This window comes from Teleopsis dalmanni, chromosome X (genome assembly GCF_002237135.1).
Source record: "Teleopsis dalmanni isolate 2A chromosome X, ASM223713v2, whole genome shotgun sequence".
Lineage (NCBI taxonomy): Eukaryota > Metazoa > Arthropoda > Insecta > Diptera > Diopsidae > Teleopsis > Teleopsis dalmanni.
The window spans coordinates 9,481,452-9,506,200 of record NC_051848.1 but is presented as its reverse complement, the minus strand read 5'-3'; the positions used below and the strand labels follow the sequence as shown (position 1 = coordinate 9,506,200).

Below are 24,749 nucleotides of genomic sequence, written 5' to 3'. Positions count from 1 at the left end.
CGAACGGAATTTGCATGTACGCATGCAGTGCCAGGCATAGCGCTTTTCGCACCAAAAGCAGTAGCTCCAGAAGGAAATTTATCGAATGCTGTGGAAATTATAAACACTTTCGGTGTTATCTGCGTAATAGTTTTTTATCACTTTTTTATATATACAAAATTATTGCAGAAAAAAAAATATATAAAAAGAAAAAATATTGTGCATATTATAAAAAAAACTAAGAAAAAAATAAATAAAAAATATTGGAAATAATTCAAAGTATATAAAATATAAATAAATACATAATGATTAAACAAATAAGAAAGAAATAAAATAAAAAAATAAATATATCTATATACATTGAATGGTTAAAAAAACGCTCTCAATAACTCCTATGGTCTGTAGTGATTCAACTATTAACAGATTTTGCTTTACAAAAGTATATCTCGAATAATAGATGAGTGAAATAAAAGATCTAAGGAGCGGAAAAATGTCCGCTTTGAATAAATCTTATATATTGAAGCATAGTTCTCTTAATAAGTGATAATGACTCCTAAGCATTGGCACTAAATTATATCTCACTTAATAAATGTCAGTGCTATTGATTATAAGAAGCCAGTGAATCTCCATTAATAAGAGCGTGTTTAATCCGAACTACTCTCATATCTTGTGTTATAAATTAAATTGATATCCAAGAAAACTGCAACAGTAAGAAATATCTTGTCTTTGAGAAAAATTTTGAATAAAAAAATATATCTCTCATAAAATGTTACAAAAACGGAAAAACTGTGATAAACAATACTATTACTAGCTATGCCAGATCTTATTTACGTTTGATTATGAATATATCTAGCATAAAGTTGGAAAAAGTGTAACTACCTTGAAATTTGAAAAATATACACAAAAAGATATCTCTCAAAAAGCTTAACAGACACAAAGACTCTAAAGCATAGAAATATATGTACTTATATTAAATCTTTAGTACCAAACGTTTTCTCACGTAATAACTGTCCATGTCATCATTTCTAACAAATATGGATATATCACATATCTTCAAGAAGCACAACTGCTCTTACATTCAAGAGATCTTATGGTATGTACCGAAACATGTGATAAAAAACAGAACGAATTGAACTGAAAACTCCAAGTGCTGACGTTTTTCTATCTACCATAGATCTTTAATGTCAAATCATATATATAATGATAGAGGTGTAAGGAAACACAAATACCTTGACATTTGACAGACCCTAGTCTATCGCCAAGCACTACAATTATAAAGAAATAGCCTGTCAGTTATATATTATCAACTTTTTATTATCGAAAAATGATCTTTGCTGTTATTGTTTTTTTTTTTTTGAATCGAATGCATGAAGTTTCCGACAAATCCGAAGCATAGGTATAGTTCAATATTACGGTTACATAAAAATGTGCTTCTACGAAATTTTCACTCGATCCATTATCTTGAGTAGGAGCTGCTGTCATTTGCTACATTTTTGTTTAAGTTAATAAAAATTATTGTTTTTTGAACTGAACTGGGCAAAGGTCAATTATACAATTCGAACGTGATACCAAATTTTTACAAGCACAAATTAAATAACGAAAATCGATAAATAAAACTAATATACGTAAGGAAGAAAAAAATATCTATCTATCGAAAAAAATATAGTATCTATGGATTTTTTTAACATTTTTCTCAACTTAGTGTTTTCTGTTATTTTTAGTTGTTGGAGATAATTTTTTGAAAAATGCCAATTTTTTATCTTTTGACCATAATTATATTTATGACCAAATTCATAAAAAACATAGTTATGAAAAAAATAATAAACATATTTAACAAAAAAAAACAAAAAAAAAAAAAAAAATGAATTAGAAAAGCAAAAATGTATCTTTCGGAAAAAAATCTCTAAAGACAATTTTTAAGATAATTCGTGCCACAACAAATTATGAATCACGTTAACTTGAAACGATAAACCACAAAACCTAATAATAATTCAACAACAACAATAATAGCAACAACATGTGATTCCACTCAGATATCAGTCAAATTATAAAACTCTTACTTTTTTAAACCGTTTTAAACTACGATAATAAATAATTTTTTGTGGTAAAATAATAATAAGAGAAGAAAATATAAAAATATCTAAGGAAAAAATTGGCATTTTAACTAAATTCACAAATTGCCAAACTCAATCACACTTGCAACTGTTGATGTTGCTGCAGTTATTGTTGCTGTTGTTGCAGTTGCCACTAAATTGTTGCACTCGTTAGCATTTTTTGGCATTTTTTCCTATGAAGTGGCATGTGGTATGTGGTGTATTTGCTTACTTGTCTGCTGATTGGCTGTTGGCTTTCTGTCGCTTAGTCCGGCTCCGAGTCTACCTATCTTTGCTACCAACTCCCTGTCTGTGCGCAGTGAGTCCATGTTCAAACAGACTAACAGGCGGAAAAAATCGAAAAATCCACAAATGCGATCATGAATCATAAATCTCAATCGAAAGATATGAAAAAAATCATAAAAATGGTCGCAATTTTTCAATTCAGGAAAAAATGAAGATTTTCATAGATATTTTTTATATTAAAAAAGGCAAAAATGTGTGTTATATCAGCGTTTCAAAGATGTATTTAGGCAGTACCATGTATAAATGAACTGCATTATTAAACACATATGTGCCTAAGAGTGACTGTACAGTGAAACGTTTAAAGTTTTTAATGCGAACATTTTGGTTAAATTGTTGGCGTTAATTATTTTGAAGTAGTTTCCGAATTACATACAGTATTGGCCAAAATTGGCCAATAACGAGAATTTAATATTACGCGAGTCGAGATTTCCCTACGATATGTAAAAAAGCTAATGAAGTCACTGCATATTAATTTACTGAAATCAAAAGTCACTAGCTGTCCTCTTCAACTAGTAGAGAACTAAAGATCTCACGAAGAACTTTTTTTTCCAACTTTCTAAGTGCTGCTTCATCAATCTGTGGCAGCATTCACACTTTTGCGCCGTACAGAAGTATTTGTAGAAAGACCGACCTATATCACGTAACTTTTATTAGTTTTACGGTTCTACGCAAAGCTTTACGTCTATATAATCGTATTGGTTGCTTAGACATTAAGAATCAATCAATTAAGAATCAATTTCTATAATCAATTTCTATAATTTAACTAATCTAAATTTAATGGAACTAAAAATGACTGTCATGTTCAATGAACGTCTTGGTTAGTAGTTAAAAGACATTATCCTAAGTACTAGCAGATTGGATTACCTAATTACAGAATTTTTACTATATAAGTATGGTTGCGATACATAATTTCTCTCCAATGTTTTTTCTTGTTTTTGAAGTAATCAGATCCAAGAGTAATGGTACGGAGCGCATTAGATTTAAAGAGTTCTATTACATCTGTTTGACCTATGAAGTTGAATATCGTAGTTCCACTTTGATTTACTCATTATGTCCTGTGACATATAGACTATTTTAGTTATGATGATATCAGCTAGTAAATTTTAAGTAAAATACTTTTTACTTGTAACTTATTGAGTTAAATGTATATCCACATACTGTACGGATACATAAATCGAAACAGAAATTTATTGACAAGTATTAGATATAAGTTTGAAAGTATCTTGAGTCACTTTATGAGTGCTTATTTTAATTTTAATTAATTTATAATAAGCCAATTTAATATATCTAACATATGGTTTTTTGTAGATTTCGTGATGCATCGTTAAAGTCCTTACAGTTGTTTACATTATGACTGTATCAATGGTAGAGTTATCAGTTTTTGATATTTTGCAGAATAACAGATCAGTGCCCAGTATTGTACCGCGAGCAACAGCCGAAGAAATTTGGTATAGCTCTATAAAGGCATTATTTAACATATTTCTATTTTGAAGAATAAATAACAGATTCTTTAAATCAGAGGGAAAGTTATAAATGAAGTTTCAATGAATGTAAAATATATGATAACATTTGTTTTAATTTATGTAGCAATCCTTTACTCCCAGTTTTATTACATCCCTTGTCTAGATTATGTCTAGAAAAAGAGAAGACAACGGTGTATATATTGTGGTAATGTTCAGCAAGCAGGAGGATCACTGTCTGGGACATCATGGGGTTGGTGATGACTTGGCAACCAACCTCAGGCTAAATGAACTGCTTGGAATAACAAGAGATGTAGTTATGTGAACGGAAGCCAATTTAGCTTTAACTCAATAACGATACTCGAGAATTCGAAAAATGGAAAAGGACCCAAGTCGTTTTGTGGTCTACTTGGTCTTATCCTTCGCCACTTGTTAGACGGTTAGCTGTCAGAATACATAGTTTTTAGTAATAAGCAGATGAAGTTACTTTGTAAGTTTTGAAATTTTTAGAATCTCTTCTATTTTCAGCTATAAAAATTATGGATTTATTAATAATAACATTTAAGAGTTATGTAATATAATATATTTTATTGCAGGTTTCGAAAGTTCTTTTACCATTTCAGTTCTATTAACTTGGGAACTGTTTCACATTTAGTGTGTTTAGGATATTTTTAAACTTACTTATTCTTAGCAGGATTATGCATTTTGATATTGGATTATGTGGTTCTTTTGCAGTCTCAAAACTATTTACGAACAATTAAAAGTGAGAAATGATGGCTATTTACCTGTACTCAAAAAAACTGTACAGTCAGTCAAAAATTAAATTAATTAAAAATAATAAAATTTTGTTGTTGCAATTCACTACTGTCACTAGAGAATCGTTAGAGATCTGTGATTGTGACTAAAAGTGATATAGCAATAAAATGTGAGCCTCTTTTATATGAATATTATTTTAATCAAAGTGGTAGTTATATATATGCATTATACTATTATTTAAAGGAAACTTTTCATCTTAAGCTTTTTATGAAACTAATCATAAATGTACTGTGATATGTTAACTATATGATATTTTAAACTATTTAAGTAGTAATAGCAACTTGAAAGTCCCTGTACTTGCCTGCATCTAGTTTATTACATACATTTTCCCTTTTCTTACAATTGTTCGTCACATTCGTAATAGTTTTGTTTTTTTTGTTTTGTGACTTTTGATTTCATCTTGATTGTCTATAAATTATCTATTATCTTTTACGATATTTTGCGCATTCATTACGAGAAATTAATTAAAAAACTTTTATTAGTAATAAAATATACTGAAAGCTGAGCGCTCATTTCATTACTACTGCATATCATCAGCGGTCGAGATGACCAAACTTCATAGTACGAGTACTTACTCCAAAGCCGCACACTACAAGTTCCAAGCTCACTTTTCAAATATCTTTTGCAGTGGAGGAAAAAACCGGGATGCCGTATTGGACAAGGCGGTACGCCTTAAAATACGTTTAACAAGAAAATATTTGTGTCTTTGCTTTTCGTTCATATTTAAGTTGAATTTTTAACATTTTTAGTAGCTGTAATCGTTATTGTTGTCGAAGTTGTTGTTGTTGTTATTATTATTAGAGTTGTTATTGTGCACATAAAACTTATCTGAACGAGACACCATTTACCAATAATAATTGCAGATACACTCAAGTCAATAAACGTTGCAATAATAATTTTTCAAAGCGCTTTTTCCTCCTGTGGATACATATACATACATATATATATCCATAGGTTTTGCAGTTTTCGTTATTATTTCGTTGATATGATATAATTTATAAATTTAATCACTAGAAACCCGGTGCGGTTAGATACACACTCATACACACCCGTGTAGACATATGCATAAATAAATAAATTTCATACAATATTTTGCCATACATACCTATACATAAGTTAACATGTTATAGAGTTACTGTTAACAAGCCCAGATAGACGTCGACAAGCACACGGACAGACAGGCGGACAGACGGACAGACAGACAAACATAGTCTACCGAGACATATAAAAGTAAATAACAAATTGTAATTAATTTTTAGAAAAATGGTTAACATTTTTACAAATTAAAAATAAATTTATTTTTGTGTGTTATTTATTGTTGATCAGTGATTCATTCGATACCATAAATGGAATGCGAAATTTTGAATGGATTTGAATTAATACTCTCATTTCCCTGCATTTCCTTATGCAAATTTCAATGACAGATGATAACGGTGACGGTGGTGACGGTGCTGATGGTGGTTACGGTAGTGACGTTAGTGACTTTGGTAACTTTGGTGATGGTGATTATGCGATACGTTACTCCTCATTAGTCTGAATGTCATCTGCATGAAGTACAATGCGTTTCTCTGATTTTTAAATTTACTGTTGTGTCGAATTCTGGCGGCCTCATTTTTAATCTTATTAGGCCCAGCTTTAGAGTAATTATGTCAGTAAATTGTAATTTATACGCAAATGGTGTCACATATCATTTGCGCTTACATAAAATTCAATTGTCAAAACATATTAACGCACAACAATAATTCTTCAATTCACCGGACAGAAGGGATTCACACTTGTGTGAAGAATACTCATATAAGTGGAACGAGAGTTCGCTGGTAGTTTATGCGAGCGGTCCGTTGAAACTCTTAACCGGTTAATCTGTTTAATTTTTACCTTTTTCCTGTAAATGCCTCTTTCGAAATGCAATAATATGTTAAAGCGAAACATTTGGCAAAAATTCTTTATTTCATAAATTTAAAATATTAATTAAAAGATTCTTCTATATCACTGCTTGGAAGGAATAAAATTCGACCGAATCAAAAGATATGTTTGGTGATTGGTAAAAATATAATGCTGATATACCAGTAAATTTAACATAGAAGCGTCGTACAAGGAGAAAACTTTAAAAAAACTTGGAAAATCTAAAATTGGGAGAATTATCATTGCTTATGGATATCACAATAACATAATTACTACGAGTATCACAATACACCCTAAATATATTCGCTGTACATACTATATGTAAGAAGACATCCATTCGAAGCTTCGAGCAATTTGATGTTCGAATCAAAAACTCGAGTATAGCAACCTGCTCGAAAATGTGCAAACTTCATAAGTTATTCGAACAGTTGCAATACGTTCTTGTGGAACACACATGCAGAAAATCAGCTATGAGCAGCTTGAACAGTTTAGAGTAATTCGAACATATCTTGAATATCTTGAATACTTTCGAGTAGTTCAAATATTACGAACAGTTTGCACATTTGTGCTATTAGTACGTAAATCACTTGTGACTGCAATGGTACATTCATTTATACTACTAGGCAGTTCGTACATCAGGGTTTGTAGAAGTAGTTTTAGCTTTATTTAACTTCTTTTTAAATTTGTTGTATTACACAGAAATTTATAACAAATTTATTATATATATAAAGCTTACAGTTATGACATTTCACAATGTCCAGTTGAAGCTATTCAGTGTTAGTACGGTTTCATCGATATAGAGCGCAGGTTTAACGAAGTACAGCAATCTTTGTTCTTTAATAATTTGGCATGCGTCTACTAAATGTACACAAAACTATACTCTAAAGTATAGTTCTATACTCTGTACTGTCTTTCATTAAACAAATCGGACTTGGAGAAACACTCTAATCCGACTAAGGGACACAATAGATCTTTTAGGTCGCAGTGCACTATTCTTTCTTTAAATAATAGCACTAATCGTGCACAGCGTATCTTGCCTTTCGTACGGTACGTAGCATAGTCGTAGGAGCTCACAAGGGGTTTCAAAGATTGTTTTTATTGTTTCTACGTCGTATTGCTCGTGAAAGTGATTATCAGGGTTTGTATTGTGTTCATTTTTCATTTCATTTTGTGTGCTGGCTGTTTCCTTTTAAAATCTAACTGCACCCGAACTTAATATAGAGAAAATTTTTGATGCTCAATGTTTAGTAGTAAGGAGTTAATTTCTTTTGAAGTTGCATATAACTCAGTCTAAAATCGTTAATTAAAAAACCTTACGTAAATGTTATTTGAGTAGATATCTCAACTTCTACCTCTTTCCATTTTTAATCCATCTGTATAGATGGTTAGTTTGGGGTTATTTGTCTCAGTTCTCATACCCAGCTTATATAGGTTAGATAAGCCGGGTGGGAATTCTGCTAAAGTGGGAATTCTAATTTTTTTTTGATAAAAGATTGATGTCATTTTGTCTGTAGCTAATTCGAAATTACGCTTAATGCTCCTTAGATTTTATTCCAAAACGTATTGTGTTCATAAATTACTGATTTTCACATCTTAGACTTATGTTAGACTTCCATAGTCTGATAGCACTTTTACTGGCACAGCACTGAACAAATATCTATATCGTTAAGAGATGAAATATTATATAAAAGGCTTACTGGTATGTATTTCCTTACGTTCTCAAAATACTTAAGCTAACCAGTCTTTATTTTTGTGAAAACGAAACTGTCCAGTGCCGCTAAACTAAATACCCGAAAATAATAATCATTATGTATATTCCGTAGATCACCTTTTCAATATATATATTTTTTAACTTCAATTTTATAATGATAAACTAATCACTTTTCCTTAAAACCAATTGCAGCTTTTAACCATTCTGGTTTTGTGGAAATTTGTGTCTAATTAATTCTATTAATTAGAGTATAATGAAGTGCTTTAGTGGATAATCTCAATAGTTTCGATATATTGAAAATATAATAATATGAAAACATTTTTTTGAGTGTAGAATTAATTTTGTAATTCAGTTTTACACCCGCAAATGCGTAAGAAAACTGAAAATCGATTTTTATAGAAGTGCTGGGCACATAATGCGGTTATAAGGACTTCGGAGTGAATGGAACACTGTCCGTGAAAATGCAATTCGTTCCAAAATAAATTTAAAATGAAGACTAACCATGAAATAAATATAATTTTTTTTAATATATGGACGGGTATGTATGTGTGGATGTATATAGATATATACAATAATATTAATACAAAAAAATGGAAATAATAAGAGTTAAAATGAAAAGGGACATACAAAACGCCCTGCAAATCAAAAATGATAGCAACAATTGTAGCGTTGCAGCAAGTTGAGTGTATAAAAGCCCCAAAAACACAAACACAACAAAGTGAAACGAAAATACAACAAAAAAGCGAAAAACAGCAAAACAGCAACAACAAATAGACATCGTGCAACTATAAGAACTCTGAAGAAGAAGAAGAGTTAAAAAGCAGAAGCATGACAGCCGCCGCAACGCATTAAGCCAAAACTCAAAAGCATCAGCTTAGGACAAATGTGTTGCGCTTACAATGCTGCTGCGCTGCTACGCTGCTCTATGCACTCATTTTTTCTTATTCGTTCTGGTGTTGCGATGGTGACTGTGTGACTGTGCTGCGCTGCTGTATGCATTCGTTACTTGATGTTCGTTTTGCTGTTGTTATTGCTGTTGTTGTTGTCATTGTTGTACCTTGCAATTTAATTTATTAGCTTGGTAAGGGTTAAGCAAATTGCGGTACTTCGTGTAAACGCCCGAAATTGTTGGTGTTATTTTTTTATATATATTTGTTTTACGATTTTTTTTGTTTTTCTTGTTGTTTTGTTTTTTTTTCATTAAAAGTGAGAAAAAGGATTTGGAAGTCTTATTCATGTATTGTAATTTAATGTGAGTGAGTTCCTTTTTCATTTACTGATTACTTGGCAGAAAGATAAAATAACTCTGCAGTGGATTTTCTTTTGTTTTATTTTGGTTATTTCTTTATTTTTTTTTTTGTGTGCATTTGTTAGTACTTGTAAACTGATTTTGATGTTGTGTTTATTTTCAAAGCGCAGCACGCTTAAAGCGATTAACTGATGGAGGTCTAAAATTTCATTATTTGCTTAATATAAAATGCAGTGCATGTGCGCTGGTGTGTAAGGTATGCGGCTTATTTTGTGTATAGTGCGTTTGTCGCCATTCGTTGTGCGTATGCGTATGGGTGTATGTATGTGTGTGTGTGTTTGAGTGCAAGTAATGGATAAATCCAATGAAAACTAACAAAAAGGGAGAAAAAAATTTCAAATAAAAAAAAAATGGTACAAATTCGGAAATGAAAAATTGAGAGTTGAATTTTAATTGAAAATTGGGCCATGAGTAATTTAGTCGTTTCTCTTGCTGACATGGGACTAAGCTCCTGCATGCTTGTCGAACTTCTTGCCTTTCCGTCGTCTTACTAATCACCATTGCTGGCTGGTAAGACCATTGCTATTACAAAATGCATTTGTGTTGGTTTTTATGAAAACTTCAAATTTCCTTTTGTTGCTAGTAGGTTTTTTTTTCTATATTATTGATATATTTCATTTGGTTTTTTTTTATTATTGTTTTTTTATTATTGTTTTTTTTTCGTTTTTTTTTTGTTTTTTATTTGTTTGTAGTTTATTACATATGTGTATAAATTTTTTTGGTAATTGTTTGGTTTTCTTTTTGGCAGTGGGTGGAGTTCATTTGTATTGAAATTGCTTTAGCTGAGGTAGGTACAATGAACGGCGTGCGGTTTAGTAGGTTGGTAGATTGTCTTCAATAAAGGTTAATTAAAATGTACGTTTTTTAATTTATTAACATCGCTATATGTATTTTTGCATTGATTTTATTTATTTGTTGTTTTTTTGCTTTAGTTTTTTCCTTATTTATTGCACTTTTTCATGTGCAACTTGTAAGTTTTTTAATTAAAATTTCGTTTGTGAATTTTTATATTAATTTTTTTTTTTTGTCATGTTTTAATATAAGTAATTTTTTATGGAGATACATTTTTTCTGTCTTACTATTTACAATAACTGTGGTTTTATGTTCAAATCAGGCTGAAATTGATTATTTACATAAACCGCAATTATTGTGCAAATTTGTCTGTATGCAGTAAAATTCTGCTTTATTTTTATGTTGCAATTAATAGCTGTTTTGATAAAAAATTTCCTATTTGCTCTCTGTTCAAAATTATTTAAAAAAACTATATTTCGTAATAAGAGAAAAATTAAAAAGTAGAAATGCAACCCTGCATTTGTAAGGAAAATATTATATGTAAATCAGGCTGTAGTCCCAGGCTAGGTTAGCTAGAAATGTCAAAAATGTAGTTCAGCAAAGGCAGTTCAATAGTACTGAGCTTGATTGAGCAACCGTTGCTGTCAACCACTGTTGCCACTTGAAAATTTTTTCCTGTACCAAAATTAGTTTAAAAAGGTACCATTTCTGTAAAAAAAGGTCCAAAATTTTTTTAGACCTTTTTATTTTTTCGTTCTGTGTTTTTCATTGTGTTATAAATGAACAAAATATAAAATAGTGCAAAGTTGCATTTATAAAAAAAATTAATTGGAAATATCCACAATAAAGTTGGGTCGTCAAAAATGTACCATTTTTTGAACATGAGTACCAAACGAAAAAAAAGTACCAATTTTGGTACTAAAGTACCATAAGTGACAACCGTGCTGTCAACGTTATTTACCTACAGAGACCTTCACTTTCTTCTTTCTCTCGTCTTTGTCTTGCTTTATTCTGGTCTCTTTCGTCTCGTCGTCTCTCTCTCTCTCTCACTCTTTCTAAATTCTCTGGTTTTAATTTCAATCATAGCATCTTTCGATATTTTTGACAATAGCTATTCGAACCACGAGCTGTATGAGCTTTATTACGACATTGTTATAATTCAGCGAATTAACATCCAGCGGCTTGGTCATGTCGTGAGAATGGATGAAGATGCTCCAGCGAGCAAAGCTGTTTGAAGCATTAGTTAGCGAAAGAAGACGTGAGGTTTCGGTGGAGTGATCAAGTTGAGGTAACACTACCTGGACTTGATGTACGAGACTGGAGAAGGCGCACACGCAGCAGAGGCGCCTGGGGAGACATGCTGCATCAGGCCGAAGCTCGGTAACGGGTTATTATGTCAAAATAAGTAAGTAAGTAAGTAAGGCAATTCGGACCCATCTTCATCAACTTAGCTGATACAGCAACATCAGAAGTTTCGCTGCAAGTTTTCACAATTGTATCTCATAACAATTAAGCCTACGATTGTTTATTTTTAATACAATATCAAACCCTTAAACCTAGGCTAATGAAAAAACATATTAAAAATAATTTTAACTATATATATAGTTGATATCTTCAGGATTACATTTTAAATGATTGTTCATAATCTTTTTTATTTTTTGTATAGAATACTTAGGCTCAGAGATTAAATTTAATCACTCAAATTTTTTGTGTTATAAATCTCAAAGATTGAAATATTTATTGTTTTCAAATTTCAATTTGATCTGAACAACCTTTTCAGTTTTTATTGTTGTTTTTGTTCAAAAACTAACATTACTGCAATTGGTTCGAGTTGTTTTCGTGACCCAATTTTTATGGATTTCTATGGCTTCTGCGGTTTTCTATTCGTTCGCATCTCAAACATGAAGTGTTGTGTTAAAGATTCACTTGGATTGCAAAAGAATCTTACATTTTGTTATACAATATAAATATAATATTAAATAAAACACAATAAATAAGTATAAAGTCATTATTAAATGAATAATTACAAAATAGCTGTGAAAATAATAACCTGTCAATAAAAGTTTATTAAATTCTCTAATTATTACACCGAAATCTCTATTTCATAGACGCTCTCATGAATTTTTATACAAATTACGTTTTTCTAAACCTGCAATGCCAACTTCTCTATGAAAAAGGGTGGATAGTTTATAATTTAATAAGGTCTAGAACCTATAAAAGTGTCTTGAAGTTTGACACTTTTTGAAGTTTAATCTTTTATACAATTATGTAAAAATATAGAATGGTTTAACAATGGGCGCAGTGTCTTGGACACTATTCATATCCGTATACCTATTAATTATTTAAACTAAATTGATCATATAACAATAAATCTATATAATTTACTGCTAAAACAGAGCATGTGTGATTTGTGCATGACTGAAGCCGACTGCAAACAGTAGATCTTTTCCTATTAACTAATAAGCGTTCAAAAGTACAGAATCAACTAGATGGTTTAAACATAACTAACTAAATCAATGTGTAATATATTGTTATGACATTGAATAGTTGTTAGATTTGCCAGTTATAAAGATAACTAGAAACTGTCGATCTCTCTTATCATTCAAAAGTATTCTGAGAGATAGAATCTAATGTATGATTTGGAAATATCGAATTAAGTCAAAGTTGATAGTGTGAAAAGAGGTTTGTTTAAAGGATACATTAGAATATTAGAAAATGCAGCTTTGTTAAAGATATCTGTCGGTTACTGATTATTACTATATTTAATTCACATGTTCACATTTACAGAATCTGAGGTTTAATTTGCAACTACCCAACTAAGTTCGTGTGTTTAGAGTATATTGCCTGGAAATGAATAGATAGGCAGATGAACTAGAATTCAAGAATCAGTAAAATATATTGCTCTGAAAATACATTAGAATTTAGGAAAGGATAAATTCTATGAAGACGCTTGACAGTTGTTAGTCTCCAGTTTCATTAATTCAAATAACTGAAAAAATTGCATTTGATATAATAGATATAGATAGCTGAGTCTATATATATACATAGTCCGTGAAATGAGTATTGTCAAAATTCTGGCATTATCGCAGCGTTTGCTTTAGTTTCCTTTTGTTATTCGCATATTTCTAATGGTGGTTTCTAATGGTGGTTTCTAATGGTGGTTTCTAATGGTGGCTACTATCATAGTACATGCATATGTTATCTAAATGCGGACATTAGAATCCTTCCGTTAGCAGCCTTAAGTTTGTAATATGAAGCATATATGTTATTTAACAAAGGGTAATTATTTTTATTATTTTTCGCTGCACTCTTACAACATTTGCTTATTGAATATATCCATGTACAGAATCAATATCTACAACAAGTAGATCAACTTAATTAAATAGCAATAAACACGCGGTTATGTCAGTTAATGGTATTAGATTTTTAAATACGAGTACTTAGCATATTGGATGTCATATGTGGACCATTCAATTTCTATATATCTTGTTAACTCTGTCGACTTGTCCATAATATAGTTTTGATAAGAAATAATAAAACGAAGTGGAAATGAAAGACGGAAGCAATTGTATAAATGAGTCAATACTCTATAAACATAGTCGATTGGCGCCTGCAAATGGTTATGTTTTGCGAGAAGCTCATAAAGTATACACAAAACACATATGACAGGGCATCTATACGTATGCCCGTATTTCTTTGACTGAACTAAGCCAGGATGGCTGATGAGTGGCCGGTCGACCGGGCGACCGGTGTACGAATCCGATTACGGCGATAAATCAAAACAAGTAAACTGTTATTGCTCATTAAGACAAAAACTAGATGCGTTCAAAATGTTCGAATTCCCATTAATAAAATTACCAGTAATTATTACTTTCTTTTCAGGTACACATTTCGTGCCATTAAGAAGAAAAATGCATACGAGAATCCAACTCGGTAGCACCACGGGAAATTTGTTATACGTCACAAAATATGTTGTTAGCAAGATTGTTGTTAAAATTCTTTTTTCGATATTTTTGTATGAGTCCGAATGCGAATGCGAATGTGAGTATCTTTCAAGCATTTTGACTTTGCCTTTTTGTTTCTTTTTAGTTAAGCGTCATTATTTTTCTTTTCATTCAAAGGCTCCTTTTGTTGTATTTGTTTTGCTGGTGTATTTGGGAGAATCTCAAAGTATCTCAGCGCAACTTGTTATGAGAAAAGATACTGACTGCATTAATTGTTGTTACTTAATGTAGGAAGCAATAGAAAACATGTGCGATTTCATTAAAATAATTACGTTTGATTTTTTCTTAAAGATTTTCACAAGAAAAAAAATGGAAAAAGTATCTCAAAAAAGTTAAGAAAGCAACTAAGTAAATAGTTGAAAGGTTTGAGAAATATGAACTTTTACTGAGGTTTTTTTTTGTTTTTGTATTTGTATCTTTGAAGTGTGAGTTTGTTATTGTTTTCTTTACTCTTGTCTTCAGTTGAATATTAAATTTTAAAATCTTATATTTTTAGATTTTTAATATTCTTAGACTTTTGTTTACTTAAACTGGTAAGGCTAAAAAACAAAACAAAAAAAAAAAGAAATAATCTTTTTCCTATACAACAAAAGCCCATAACACGATCATTGACTTTTTCTAACACCTTCGTTGGCATTTTTATTGTTTGAAAATATGTTGGCTCATATATTAAATCTTGGCAGCTTGCATGCGTGAGTATGTCTACGCAGATATCAGCGTGTCGAAAACTACCTAAACTGAACCGTAATGATCGCAGCCTCCAAAGAGCAAGCACTAATAAAAAAATTAGGCACAACACACGAAGAAATCCACTCGACAGATTTTTAAGCTGGTTAAGATAATTCATTGCTCTGCCGTTGTCTGTGGCTCTGAAATACATTTTTCAACAATTCGATTTGAGATTTCGATTTTCGGTACTTAAATCATTCTACTATGAGATTAAGTAGACTTTTGTTTACACAGCGTGAGTTACTGTATCCATATTTTAAGTGCTAGAAAATGAAATATAGAAAAAAGTTCATTTTTTTCATTAATTCAATAATTTTTTAATTTTTTCCTCAACTTTTGGGAGTGGCTTCGGTATTTGGTTTTCAAGTGACACTTTTGTCTATTACAAAAGAAAATATTTGTGGTTAACTTGAGGATATATTCACATATTCGCCTCCAAGAAGTAAACAAAAAGTATTTGGCGTTGAGAAAAAAAATTTTTAAAAAATTTACCTGAAACTTTTAAATTGCTTTATGAAAGTAATCAGTGATATTTGAAATTTTAAGTCTGACTAAAAAAGACAATTTGAAACAAAACTTTATACCTAAATTTTGATGGGTTCATGAATTCGAAGACAAGGCCTTTCCATTTCGTAATTCTAATTTCAGTGACATGTATCAAATAGAACTGTCATCCAATGCAGATCTTGAAATATGGCTCGTTTAACAGCCGCTGAACATATTAAAATGATGTAAACTTATTACAAAAAAGATGATTCTGTAATTGGTTTATTTTACGTTCGGTAGAACTATCGAAAAAATTCACAATATTCCCTAATTCCAGAATAAGTTCTTCAAGATATTTCCGTAAAGGCTAATTGGTCAAAATTATTTATTATCATTAATGCCATCAAAGGCTATATCGGATAACAGTATATTTGACTTACTGGTTTAAATAGTGTTCCCTTTTAATTTTTTTGCCTGAGCTTTTCATAAAATATTTGTAGTAATTGGGTTTTTGAGGTAATTAAGATAATGCCTATATTGATTTGTTAATATATATAAAAATTGCTTTGAATTTATAAAAATTACTCAAAACACATTAATTTTAAAATTTATAATAAAGAAAATAATAACAATAAATTTCGGAGCAAATTGTTATTAGAGTTGACGGCAACAGTTGATTAAGGCAATTTCAGTGTTGTACAACGCAATCTTGCAATAACGAATCTAACACCGACAGTCGTTACGATTTAGGCAATAACAATGACGACAAGAAGTTGAAAAAAATTTTTTAAAATTTTTAAAATTTCTATTAGATTTAGTTTAAAAAAAAAACAAAAACCAAAACAAAAAAACCAAAATTTTAGCTTAAAATCCAATCACAGCTTTAATTAAGATTAATTGAAGCCGATTGTTTCAAGTGTGTTGGTATTGCCAGATGTTAAAATTATTTTTGGAAAAAAAAATAGTTTTTATTAATAATAAAAAACCGTTAATGTAACTCAAATAACTTAAACTTTTTTCATTTGCTTTTTCTTACAGAAAACTTTAAACCGCATGTAGAAGTATCTCGCGTATCTCACGTATCTCGTATCTCGTATGTTGTATCTTTTAGTCGTACGCTCAGTTTGCATATGTAAGCGGCAAATGCAACAATTATTGACTGACAACATTAACAATAAATGCAAAATAAAAACAGAAACAATGAAAAAAAATTCATTATAAAAAAAAGAGGAAAAAATTTTTTTAAGAAAAAACTGATTGTCAAAGTCAAAAACTGTCAGAAAGAGCAGCGTGGACATTGTCAATTTGACAATTTCATGCCGGGAACCAATAAATTCACTTTTTAAAGCTTAATTTGGACGCATAAAAATGTCAAAATTATATTTAAACAACAATGAAATCGAAACGAGAACAAACTAAATATCGACAGGCAAAAAATCGCTAAGCAAAAAAATCTCAAAAAGCCCCCAAGTGCGGCAAAAACGACGCAGCACAACGCGGTACAACGCAGCGCAACGCACCACAACGGAGCACAACGGAGCACAACGGAACACAACGACGACAAAACGACAAACGGCAACTGGGAAATTTGCATAAAAACGTCAGAAAAAAGATATCAATATTTAATTTCTGAAAATTGCTGTAATTTGAACGGCCTCAAAATCGATGCTTATCTGCGCAAGTATCTCAACTTAAATACAATATTTTCGCTTAAGAAATTTAATTTTTTCCTTGGCCTTTTTTATTTGAAATATGTTTTTATATATTTATAAATTATAATTTATAACTTTTGGCACGCCTATTATAGTGCAAAATTTAGTACATCGCCCGGTTTAAGTGTATGTAAATTTTGTTTTGGGATATTTTGTGGACTTCAAAGTTGCAACTATAGCTGCTACTTATTGTTGTTGTTGTTGTTGTTGCTATCACTGGTAAATCGCGTTGTGTTTGCAAGGATGCAGCAGTTGCATTTTGCATAATTTTTCGCTTAAGGGTAATAAATGCGTTGCAATGTTAATAATAATAACAATAACAACAAGCAACTACAGCTATAGCAATAGCCATAGCTACAACTACAACTACAACTACAACTACCAACAACACATCAAGCACAACTACCAACAGATAATAAAGATAGGGTTAAAGTGTTGGTATATCAGCCAATGCAAGCATTTGTCTGTTCAGTGAAGCTCAGTCAGTACAGTACAGAACAACACCCTGCAGAACGTCTCTCAATAGCGTCCAGTAAAGATATCAGTTGACTACATTTTTATTAGTTCAAGCTTCCTTCCTTCTTGCATCCGAAACCACTGTATGTATTGCCTCCTTTTTCAAGTCGTTTCACTGATCGTTTTAAATAGATATCATTATATATTAAATATATGCATATAAATGAATATATAAGCATATATATATATATGTAAAGATATGTATAGTGTGTAATATCTAAAGTATGCAAAACAGCTTGGATTTTGTTTATACTCCTGGATGGTTTCTACTCGCCTTAATGATCTTGCGGCTTATCAGTGATTAGCGCAATTTGATTGCCCTATAATTTAATTTTCTGAAATTTAGTGTTTTCATATGTAAATGCCGGGGAAGCAACCAAACTTGTGTGGCTTAGTTGCTTTGAATATCTCTTAATGATTTTCGTTTCGAGATAGAGTTGTTAACTTAGCCTAAGTATTCATTAGTAAGAGTTTCTAGTATAAAATTAAGCATATATTTGCAATGCTGTTAGATATGCTAAATGAGAATATAAGATTAAGGACTTATAAATTGGTAGCTTTACTAAGAATAAGTTAAAAAGTGTGCTGAAAATCAGTTGAGAGATGAGGCAATGAGTACATATTAACGAACCATAGAAGCAAGTAGCTCTAATATTAAAAAGTTTCACAAAAAATCTTTTCCATCTTGCATTAAGCAAATAAATAGCTCTTTTAAAATAAATATAAAGAAAATAAATTTGAAGTTTTAAATAATTTTTTATATATATATTACAACACTGATGAAAAATACACTATTTTAAAATATCCTGTATTGAAAGTACATACCCGATAAAAAAAGGTGAATAAGTATCTGTGATAAAAAATAGCTGCTGAGAAGCTCATTAAAAATTTTTATTGCTCTGCTCAGCTAATTAGATATATACAACACTGAATCATTAAGAAGTGAAAAGATTGAAGAAATATGATATCTGAACTCAGCTGAGAAACTATAAAATAATCACGTGATTGAAAATATAAGCACGGTGTCGGTGTGTTTTAATAGGCTAAGAGAAAGAGAACAGTAGATAGGTAGATAGGCAAATATAAGGACTTACAGATAGACAAATATATAATTACATAAATATATCAGCAAGTGAATAGACAAATAAAGATGAAGGCAGATAAATCTCCAGAAAAATAGGTAAAAAAACAGACAAACAAACAATCCGACAACCAGACGATGCCATCAGTAATATATACTTTGCCGGAGCTTCTTCGGTATATTATTTTGGTTAACATCTTGAGCACTATGAATGATCTTTGTAAAATGACAAATTGTGTTATCCTTGTTAAAGAAACTCTTGTACCAGATATGATATACTTCAGCTGTGATATACAGACACGAAGACAGGTGGGGAGGGGTGGAGCGGGTATTAAGTATTGCAGTATCGAAATAAATTAAAGAACTATATTTACACATAAATAAAATATCAGTTTTTTTAAAAAAAACTGATATTATCTGAAATTATGATACAGTAACCAAGATATATTCGTCTAGCTATATTGAGTATGGAGAGTGGGGTAGTAGCTTTGCTGATGAAACCTCGAAATAAATTGTTAAACTACATTTTTAGATAAATATGATATATAACTTTAAGTTACAACTCTAACTTTAAGCTAGGATATGCGACCTGATACCCTACTCATTTGAGAAATGACATGTAAAAGAATCATAGAACCATCTTTGCTTTAATAGAGGTAATAGAAGTGCCTCATATGTAAGAGTACATCACAAATTAACAATTTTGTTATGCAAACCTCTTGGTAAACGGAACTTGAACATAAAGTCCTAAATGAAAATACATAAATTTGCCAATATAATAGTATGTATGCCAATATATCAGAAGCTATTTAGTAGTCACATTTGCTGCATGCAACATTTCACATCTCACACAACAAAAACAGGGGCCATAAATTTTCTAACTTCACGTTAATTACATGATTTTACTGTGCAATTAAAACAACTTAAAATAGTAAAAAATATATATAAAAATAAAATAATAAATTATAAAATAAATAAAAAAAATTTGTAAAAGTTTAAGCCAAACCAAAAAAAAAAACAATAAACAAAAAAATAAAAAGTAAGCAAAATGCTACATAAAGCAATTCTTTTGCTTATTAAAATGCAAAAAAATTCAAAATATTGAGAAAAAAATTTTAACCAAGATACGTCCGTCCAGCTATATTTTAGTGTCTGTCTCTCCGTCCGTCCCTCTGTCTGTTTGTCTGTATTTCTATTTGTCAGGCTGACTCACTCTCTGGCCCGTTTGCATGACATTCTTCAGTACTTTGGAGGCTTCTGAGTCGTTTGTCATGGCCGCGTGCAAAAGATTTAAAATGTGTCACCTCGCCACATAGCACCGAACTACTGCATAATGCATACAAGTATGTGGCATGTAAAAATTGCAGTTGCACACACAATTGTTGCAACTTTCAATATTGCCAGAAAAACAGCAAAAAAATTAACATTTTGTTGCATTTTGTCGAGTTTGGCAGCAGCACGCATTGCTGCCTTCTTACTTCGCCAACATGCATTTTGCTCGGGTTAACACTTTTGGTTAATTTTAATTTACCAAACCAGACTGCATTTATAAACATTTCAATGTTTAATTTCTACGAGTATAAAATTCATAGTCTGTCTGTCATTCGCTTAATACAGTTATCACGCGAAAACAGTTTAGTTTCAGTTGGGTATTAATTATATTGTATCTTGGCAGCAAGTTCATTTGCTCCTGATTTACTAACACAACATGCATGCATGACAGCTGACATGCATGAAGCTGTAAACACAGTACCTGCTTTTTTGCTTTAATTTGGCACTTTTGTAGAGTTATATTTGCTGTGACTCTTACTACGAAAGTAAAAATTATCTACTTCCCTTCGACTAGAAATGTAATCTAAGTTATAAATATTAACCGCCAACATGCTTCTCAGACACTTAAAGGTATATGGAATCTATAAGAAGATGTGTTTCCGAAGTCTCTTTCGCACCGTCTAAAATTTTTTTCTCTTTCATACACTCCTTATAAAGACATAACGTCTTTATAGGTTTCCTAAATCACACATTCTTGGGAGTTGTATTGTATATATTATTCTAAGGGAGATGTGCTCCCTAAATTTCTTTTATAGCGTCTGAAATTTTTTCTTCTGCCATATACTCCTTACGAATATATAACGTCTTTATAGGTTTCTTAAATCACACACTGTTGGGAACTGTATTGTATATAACATTGTAAAGATGTGCTCTCAAACTCTCTAAAGCATCGTCAAAAATTTCTTTCTCTGCTATTTATTCCATGTTGAGACATAAGGACTTTACAAGAAAACATCTTCCTAACAAAACAATCACAATTTTTGAGAAAGACCTACGGAGAATTAATAAACGGGACAGCAAACGAGATTGACCCAATAAAAACAAATAAACGCTCAAATATAATACAAACAAAAAGAAATTTTATTTGAGCGCAACGTAAAGCCTCTCGAAACACAAACGTCAACTTTTTCTGCTCAAGGCGCACTCTGCTTCCATATAAAAGCCTCTGACGACCGAATAGACAGTGGAATATCTATCTCTCATTACCTTATAACAGCAGGAAATGACTTATATGATATAAGCAGAGCTGTAAGTATATCTGGAGGCCTCTGGCAGCAGAAATAAATTAAAAATTAAAATAAGACAGCAGCCCTGTTACCAGTGTTAGGATGCTTTAGGCTAATCAGATACTACGATTGAAACCACAAACCCTTTAACAGAATTACTAGAGTTATAAATAGTTGGAGATTCTATGTAACAGGTCTGTGCTCCTGATAGAGTACAGCTAATAATATTATCGGGAACACCCTTAAAATGATTGGTCGCTCCATAATTTTCGAAAATATATCTACACATGTCCCAAATAGATGATATCCCAAAGATGTCCCAAATATAAGATATCCCAACGCATAGAGCATGATTTAACTACACGTGGTATCAGGTCTATGTATGGCTTACAGTTATGCAGATCTACCTAACCTTGCTAAAAGTATAATTTTTACATTATGTGTGTTCAGAGTATGAAAGCATGCCAGAAGCGCGCTACCAGTGAACGCATGTTGCCAGTAAACTTCTAAATATTTTTATCTAAGCAGACAAGTTTGTGTAAAATTTTGCATATTTTTCTTGTATATACATATAGATAAATGTGTATATGTATACTATATAAATACAAAAATCACATTAATCAAAAAATAAGCCAAATCCGAAAAGAAGCAATCATTCGTTTGTTGTGGCATTTTAAAAGCTTCTCTGGCTGTCCGTTCGCCTGTCCGACTTTAACTCTGGCAAGTTGCGCGGATGCCTAACTGCCAGCCTGGTAGCCGGGTTGCCAGGTTGCCAGGTTGCCAGGTTGCCAGGCTGCCAGGCTGCCTGTTTGGTCGGCTATCCCGTAAATTAAGGCGCTTTTTAAGTGATTAATTAAACAGAGTTTTTCAATTACCATTTATTGATATAATAAATCAATTTACAGAATGACTTTAGCGTACTTGTTAAGCCTGGAAACGCAGAAGTTCAACTTGAGCCACAATTCCATGCCTAAGTTACTTGCTCAAAACTACAAAAATTAAGAATATAAACAAAAAAAAAATTATTAAAAAAATGAAGAAAAATCGAAAAGTTAAAGAGATTGTGAAGCTATGGTAGCAATGGAAACGGTGGCAATCATTGCGAGCATTTAGTTTCCCTTTAATTTATTTTTCATTTACAACTGCAGCCGCTGCTAGCGTCGCTGCCACAGATACTGAATGTAACTTGCAGATACAGATACATTCAGTCAACTGACTTAAGTCTCGTTTCAAAGCAAAATATGTATATCTCCATATAAAACATATGCCTACTATGTGGTTTATACAAACATAAAAGAAATAAAAAACAAATATAGGAAAAAATAAAATATAAAATAAATAAATTAAAGTGCAGAAAAGCGGGAAAAAAATGCATTAATTGCGTTGTTTTAAGCGAAATCAGTTGTTTTTAATTGCGAAAAGCCGCTTAACAAGATAAGGGCATGCGCAGACTCACTCGCAGCAGAACCACTCGTAAAATACTTAAATGACAAATTTTATTTTTAATAATAATATGCTCGGTTCGAGGAAAAATATGTGCAAAAAACAACTAAAACTGTAGTATAAAAATAAGTTACTAAAAGTCAGACTGAAGTTAAGCAGTCAGCAAGTCAGCAAGTCAGCAAGTCAGAGGCAAAGATAATGGCTACAAGAAGGCATTAAGCCAAAGTCAAATCACTGGAAACGCATCAGTTGCAGATAAGGCTTAAGGCAGCATTACTCATGGCTGAAATTATTTAAAAAATATTTAGTTTAATTACAATATATATATATATATATATATATATATGTATATATATATAGATATTCACATATATATCCACATTTACATATACAAGTGAGCAGTCCGATTCATCCGAATGTATGCATACTCCACAATTAATAAAGAGACGAGTTTGAGAGATACGTTCTTATGAATAATCAGAAGAAATTGAGTAATTAAGCTATGGTTAAATGTGATATAAACGGGTGATGGAATCGTAGCGGTTTGATGGTAAATGGTAGAATGTAGGAAGTTAAGAGATATATACAATTGAAATAGAGTTAAGAATGTTTTAAGTATATGAGAACAAAAAATCAGTAAAAAGACTAGAATTCTAATAAAATAATTAGGGAATGAGGAAGTTTTATTATTATTAAAAAGTGATTAGAGATGACGGAAGAAAAGCTTAAAACAGATAAGCACAGAATACGAATAAAGACGTTGTGCTGATAAAAGTGGATTAAATTGAGGATTAAACCCTTTAAAGTACTTGAAAATAGAACGCCAGTAAAAAGGTTAAGATGATTATAAAAAAAAAATTTAAGATAAAGATATTTTAAATACAAATCAGAACAAAACATGGGACAGAGGAAAGAACTCACGGTTGTATTACTCAATAATTGATTGGATATTAAGGAAAGATTTAAAGCAGATAAGCACGGAATAAAAATGAAGAGGATGTGATAATAATTAAAAGAGTATAAGGAAATAGGTAAAATAATTTAGAAAACGATTTTAGGTGGAGAAAGAAAATTTGTAACAGATGAGAACAGAAAATGATTTAAGATAGAGGAAGAAATGTTTCAAGAAGACTTAAAGAGAGCAAAGATAAAAAGATGAAAAATAATTTAAGATGGAAGAAGGATGAGAAAGCAATATGAATGAAGAAACTTTAATATTGTAAAATTGTTAAAAAACAAAGAAGCAAAGTTAAGATAGGTGAGAACTAAATATATGTAAAGCGAAAAAATTGTTCAAAAAAATAATATTAAAAGGAGGGGCAAAAGTTTAAACCAGGTGAGAAAAAAATATAAGTTAAGAAATTATAATAATAAAAACAAATAATTTGAAAACCAAATTTCAACAAATTGTATTTTGTTCAAAAATCTTGCTTCGGAGAACTGGTATATATATCTATTAATCATATAAAGTATAACATCAACAAATCCTTACAACAAGTTATAACGAGTTAAAGACCAGTATAGAAATATATATGTTTAAAATAGTTGACCGTTCAATAGAAATATTAGGATTATCATAAATCTAAAAAAAACTTTAAGTCAATACCACAGAAGTATGTATATTGACGGGATTTATGCACTCTACACTGATTGTTGCAAAAAATAATTGAACTAAACTTTAAATGAGTACAACACTTGATACTCATCCGATATATTTTTTAAATGAAAATATAAATAAATAAATATAAATATTATTATTACTTCATTTCTAATCGAACTCTTCTAACTTTTAAATAGTTTCTTTTCGTCATAAGACGATAAATAAATTGATAAAAAAACTCAGAAATCATTG

The 24,749-nt window shown here is 30.8% G+C and overlaps 1 protein-coding gene across 1 annotated transcript in view; it reads right to left on the bottom strand.

The window, feature by feature from the left end:
* LOC119687535 (cadherin-related tumor suppressor-like) overlaps positions 1-24,749 on the bottom strand; it is a 98,541-nt gene that overhangs the window by 820 nt on the left and 72,972 nt on the right. The window lies entirely within an intron of this gene.